This window comes from Papaver somniferum, unplaced genomic scaffold (genome assembly GCF_003573695.1).
Source record: "Papaver somniferum cultivar HN1 unplaced genomic scaffold, ASM357369v1 unplaced-scaffold_117, whole genome shotgun sequence".
Lineage (NCBI taxonomy): Eukaryota > Viridiplantae > Streptophyta > Magnoliopsida > Ranunculales > Papaveraceae > Papaver > Papaver somniferum.
In genome coordinates this window covers 8,111,821-8,118,622 of record NW_020620714.1, presented here as the reverse complement: position 1 = coordinate 8,118,622, position 6,802 = coordinate 8,111,821, and the positions used below count along the sequence as shown (strand labels likewise).

Here is a 6,802-nt window from a genome sequence, read left to right as displayed (position 1 = left end):
ACTGGTTCCTAAGTCAAGTAAAGCTTTTTCTACCCGGAAGTTACCTATTGTGCAAGAAATGGTAGGAAAACCTGGGTCTTTGTACTTTGGAGTACACATATCCTTAAGGAACTTGGCATAAGCAGGAATTTGCCTAATTGCATCTAATAAGGGAAGGTTTATGGTAACTTTCTTAAAAACCTCCACTATGTCATTAAAGTTCGATTCCTTCTTTGTTGGTACTAATAGCTGAGGAAATGGGGCTCTAGGCCTAAAATCAGACCTTTCAGGAACCGAATTCACATCATCAGAAACTTTATCAGTCTCTTCAGCTACTGGTCCTGAGAGGTGAGATCCTGAGGGGCGAACTACAGTATGTTCACTATCGGGCATGGTTACCTTATTGTCAACAACTCTACCACTTCTAAGGGTTCTAACAGCATTCAATTGATTCGATGGTTTTGCACCTAATTCTTGAACTCCTCTAGGGTTGGGTTGTGTTTGACTAGGAAACTTACCTTTTTCTCTCAAAGAATCACTTATCATACCAACCTGGGTTTTTAACTCGGAAATAGCCTGACTATTTTCTTGTCCTATCGTGTTACTAGCTTGTAGACGCTGTTCTACGGATAACTGGAATTTTGCAGTTTGCTGAGTTAACAAGGCGAGAGATTCCTCTAAACTTAGGATTTTCTTATCTGACTGATTCTGAAACTGAGCTAGTCCTGAAGGATTCTTAGTATAGCCAAAACCTGGGGGAGCATTAGAATTACTAAACTGACCTTGACTTTGTCCCTTAGACCACGAAAGGTTCGGATGGTTTCTCCAACCAGGATTATAGGTTTCTGAATATGGGTCAATCTTTTGACGGTTATCAAATCCAGTGTTATTATAAAGAGCATTGGCCCGCTCTTCAATATTCTGTCCTTCCCAAAAAGGCTCCACTCTACCACTAGTCTGGCCCACTTCTAAGGCTTCTAACCTTTTTGCTATAACAGCAATTTTGGCATCTGATTCATAGCCTCCTTCTATCCTATTAACGTTTCCTCTACTTAAAAGAATTGTTTTCTGGGGTGCCCTACTATTTTCCCATTTCTGGGTTTTTTCGGCGATTTCATTAAAAAATTCCATCTCCGCATCAATAGTTTGGTTTTCAAATCCACCAGTGCATAGAGACTCAACCATGGTCGTTGTGGAATAATCTAAACCCTCATAAAGGATCTGAACTAGCCTAACCTTTTTTAAACCATGATGAGGACACTGGGATAGTAAATCATTGAACCTTTCCAAATACCTATATAAATATTCTCCCTCTTGTTGTGAAAATGTGCATATTTGCGTCCTAATAGACGATGTTTTGTGCCTAGGGAAGAACTTATTGAAAAAGGCAGATGTAAGTTTTCCATATGTCTCAATTGACTCGGAGTCCAAACTATACAACCACGACTTGGCCTTATCTTTCAGGGAAAATGGGAATAACCTAAGTTTCAAAGCATAATCATCTAAGCCTCTAATTCTTAGAGTACTACAAATTTCCTCAAAATCCCTAACATGGTAATAAGGGTTTTCATTTTCTTTCCCTAAAAAGATTGGGAGCATCTGTAAGGTCCCAGTTTTCAGTTCATAGGGTGCCTCCGTTTCAGATAACTTAATACACGAAGGACGGGTAATCCTAGTTGGATTCAACAAAGCTTTCAAAGTTGCCATTTCTGGCGCTATCGGAGCAACATGGATTCTCTCCTCAGTCAAAGAACGTTCAAAAACAGACTCTGCAAAAGCCGGACTTTCTAGATTAAGGTAATCGAGACGCTTCGAACTACTAGGTTTCTCTTTAACAAATCTACCTAGTGCGTCTCTTTTACGTTTAGGCATACAATATAATTTTCTGAATTGGAAGGGTAAGCAAACACAGATCAAGGCCGACTCAACCAAATCAAACCTATTGATTTCTAGCAAACAAAAATCATGATGGCTCCAGTTAGATTGTTTCTAAACCAGCTTCTAATCCTTCGAACGGGAATTCTTTACAATTTAAGCAAACCCCTCTGGAATCAATCCGAGTTAACGTAAGTTGAATAGAGGCGAGGGAAGCTCGGTGGAGCTTTGATAACCAAGGCCTCACCGGTATTACAAGGCTGCGCAGTCACGCATTCAACTTACATAAACCGTCAAGAACTTCGAAGTATGCATAAAAGAGTAACCAATATTTTTCGAATGACTTTCCTGTTAAGATCGTTACCCTATCGGTATCGTTCTAGTCAAAACTTTAGGCTTAGGTTCGCGTAGGTTACGTGTTCCTAAAGCGGCGGGCAAGAAGAGAACGGTGATGAAATTCGAACTCTTATCTTGTATGGCCAGGCCTTGCCCTTTACTAGAAAATAAATGTCTGTATTCAGTCCTCAACATATATGCATACGAAGGAGTCCAGTAACTCGCTGACAGGGGGATTCGCGAGTGTTTAGAATCTTACCTCCCGTTCCAGACGGGGGATGAATCGGTTGTAGTCGACTCAGGCCACTGACTCCGATGTCTAGTGTACGAACCCAAGGGAGACAATATCGTAATTGTCCTCCTTCTCTGCAAACAGTTTGTATTTAAAGTACCCTTCCGTAGGGTAATAAAAAAAATGTCCCAAAGTCCAAAAGTCCAAAAGTCCAAACAAAATAAAGAAAAGTTACAAAAATAATAACCCTAATACAGTTTTTTTTTTAAATAAAATAAACAAACCCTAAACTAAAATTGTCTAAAATAAAATTGTCTTCTTTTCTGTTCTTTTTGCTTTAATCTTTAGCTCCAAGTCTTTATGAAATCACCAAACTCCTTGGCTCAATTTTCTTTATGATCCAGAACCTGTAGACACAAGATAAATACCCAAAAACATAAAAAATGACAAAAATAATAAAAATAAAAATAAAAATAAAATAAAATAAAATAAAATAAATCTAAAACCCTAAAAACAAGTCCGCGTTGGCGGCGCCAAAAATTGATGTGATTTGTAGATAGTGGTAAAAGTGGTTCGATTCTCAGACTTGTGAAGGATATTAATTTGACTTAAATTCTAATATTAAAATAGAAAACTCAAAATTATAGCAAACTCAATCAAAGATGATATCAATACAAAAAGAAACACTGAGGATAAGATTCCACTATTTTCCAAGTTCAAAGTGATTAAACCAATACTTATACTTATGCAATTTTCTTATTTAATTTGATTCTAAAATATTGCAACAAGTAGATTTTCAAAAGTAATAATTGTAAATACCAAGTATGAAGCATCAAAAGTCTTAAAACTAAGCATACTCCATCAAAATAGATCACAATCACTCAAATAAAAATCATATTCAATAACAGTTCAAGGCAAATAATCATATAATTATTGCAAATAAAAAGATAAAATAGAATATACCACTTTTTGTTGGAAAAATAACTTCCTCTATCGCCTCAGCAATGGGGTTTAGCTCCTCATATTAATCATAATCCCAAAATATGTGTTTGTTGATCAAAAGATGATTAAAAGAGTGAAAAGTAATAACATAGACTGTTTGCAACAGTGTATTGGTGTTGCAAAATAGCTGTTACAATGGAACTGTTACAGAAAAACTGTTGCTTTGTCGCTGATTTTAAGACCCTAGAATAAGACTGCCCTGAACAGCTTAATGTTCTTCAGTTGTTAAACAACGACATTATTATGTGACTGTTTACCGAACGTCAATGTTCTTCGCGTTCTTCTTCTTCTTCAGCAGAAGCAGCAGAAACAGAGTTTGGTAAAGCTCTGATTTTTTCTTCTCTGGCTCTCCTTAGGTTCCCAAACTCTCAACACCTCATCTATATGACCCAAGACTTCTATTTATATCAAAAATACTGATTAAATCCCTCCCAAATCTTCCAAAATCTCTTTCCTTCTCTTCACGGCCAAGTTGCGGCAATTTCTTGTTTTAGGATTTCTACGCGTTTCTGAACTTTCCTTTTTATTCTAAACTCTTCCTTAGATAGATACAAATCTTTGGGAAGGTTTACAGCGTTTTAATCTCTCTAAAATTCCCTAAAACAGGTCACACACGTGACTTTCCATATTTTTTGTTGTGAGAAAAATCCGTCGATTGAGCCCAGTCAAATCGATTTAAACACCCATATCAGATTCTTAGACCCATAAGGAGTCTATCCTATGAAAATCAGAGGTCTAATCGACCTCAAACTCCTCCAAATCACGATTGCCAAAACTGTTCTTTAACTGCACTTTTTTCCCGCCAAAATCCTCGTTTTTGAATGTTGAAGATGGTTGCCCCTTATCCAGAGTAGGGGTGCGATTAGCAACTGCCTGGAAATTGGATGCCCCTTAGTAATTAGGTTACCCCTTATCCAAAGTGAGAGTCTGAATAGCAAATGTCCTCCGGGTGCTTTCCGACATCTTTTCGAGCCAATTTTTTCCAAAAATGTTTATTAGCCAAAAATACCTACAAATAAATAAAACATCATAATAAGTCCAAAAAGGAGCCCTAACAATATATAGAATCGAGACAAATCAGACACAAAAATGTGTCTGTCAACGGGTAAAGATGAAAAATGGTTAAAGCGAAAGCTTACCAACACATATTTCGAGAAATAGATAGGCGAGTAAACTCAGCTCGAAATAGCAAATGTGTATGTATGAAAACTATCATACTTATACGGCTTTTTCTCAAGAGTAGGAGATAGAGTAGATATACTTTTGAGTGATAGATAAGTTCAAGTATCCACATACTTTTTAGTCGGATGAAGTTCCACTGGTTCCTTGAGTAGTTCTTCGTCTTCGTAAGATGATCGGCGTGGATTCTAGAGCTCAACTACACTTAACTATCCTAGTCCGAGACTTATCTATAAGTAGACTAGAAATTAAGACATATAGTTTTGAAAACGAAACTTGCCAAACAAGCTTGGGATAGCAAAAGGTTGCGAGTTCGACCGAGCAATGCTCTAACAATCTCCTCCTTTGTCAATTTTAGTGGCAAAACTATCAATACATATGGATTACAAAATAAATAGAACTTTGTAGCTTTTATTCCACATGCTTGATCTCCTTGGTGCTTTAAAATTACTCGAAAACCTCATCTTTTCCAAGTACTCCCATGATTCCATAGATGTTCAATTCAGCATCATAGTTGTTGAAGATCCGTAGCCATAACAATGAGAAAACAAAAGCTCTCGATCATTGTTATACAGTGTCATAGTATTATTACACAGTATCAAAGTTCAATTGTATCACAACTTTGAAAACAATACTATGGTGATATGTATCACTCTCCCTTAGTCAATACTTTCATCTCAACATGAAAACCGCTCCCCCTTACATAATGATCCGAAAACCATATTTATTTTTAGTGTGAACTACATATTAATTCTCTCCATTTTTGTCAATAAAATTGGCAAAAAATACGAAAACGGGATCTTAATGAAATTTCCACGGAGATGCTTCAAGACCAAAAAAAAAAGTACATATCAACTTTGTTTAGATGCAATCATATAGCCGAAGCTAAATGCATTCATTAAGGAGTTTATAAAGATACAAGATAACTCCTAAAATATTCCACAGCCGCAGTCCCCACAAAGATATGGAAATTAAGCGCAAGTTCAAAAGAACTCTCCCCCATTTGATGTCATTCCTGAAAGAAAAAAAAGAGCGAACTTACAAGAAAACAAGGATTTCTCTGGACACCAAAAACCACAAAGAAAATGATTTTGTATCCAAAATTCTCAATTAATCTAATCACAAGAGAACCAATGATTAATTTAATCGGAATACAAATTAACCACACACGAATCTATGATTAGTTTAGTTGGAAATGCTCACATAATAAGACTTATGGAGTCGCACAATATATACATAAGATATGAATCAAGGAAGATCAATACTACGGAATTTACAAAGGTTCATTCTATTTTCATCACTATTTGCATAACGACATATAATAGACATAATCTTTATAAGCAAAAGATTTTAGCCTTAACTTTTGTTTGTCAAAAGTTCATCGATCATGTATCAATACATGCATATTGACATATGAAAGAGATAACTTTTGACATCGTATGAGACAATAATAGTTCACGGACGCAAACACACATATCTCATAACATATTACAATATAAATCATAAAGATTAATACTGCAAAAATCATTTTCTAAATCAACTTTAGAATTTAAATAAATAAATCTAAAAACATTGTAAGATGAAAACGTTGGACATAGCTATGTGTACTCAGAATAATGGATATTCCAAACCCTAGTTATCCTTCTTAAACAAAAACAAGAATAAAAATTCTCTTAAGAAGTTCCCTAGACATTAAGATCTTTGAAAAATTCCTTGTCGTCCCCGAACTCCTTATCGTCAACATCCATTGGAACGTATGGTTCATGGATAAAGGAGCCAATACCAATAAACTTTCTTGGCTATTGAAGTCGAACCAGGGCCTTCTGAATTTCTAATGATCTAAAAACAGAAGCCTTTATTTGTTGAATCTCTTTTCTTGCCTGCTTCAACTCTTCAAGAACATCAGAAAACTTCTGAGAGTTTGAAGGAACAACTCTTTGCTTCCTCACATTCCTTCCTTTTCTTTTTAAAGTTGGAGACAAAAGAGGTTTCTCTTTTTCCTTGGTGATTGATGGCTTAACAATCATATTGACATCTTTTCCATCAGAAGACATGACGCTTGGAGTATCCATGTATGCATGGTTTTGGGGGAGGAATTCACAATCAAAACTCAACAAGCAGTCTTAAGATATAAAGAGTATTAGAGAAGGAAAAAGGAACGTAGGGTTCCGAAACCTTTAAATTGAGGATAAACCTCTC

General features: G+C 36.0%; 1 pseudogene; it reads left to right on the top strand.

Annotated features, from left to right (window-relative positions):
* The first annotated feature begins 1,222 nt into the window (after positions 1 to 1,222).
* Positions 1,223 to 1,322, top strand: LOC113330272 (annotated as a pseudogene).
* Positions 1,323 to 6,802: the final 5,480 nt, after the last annotated feature.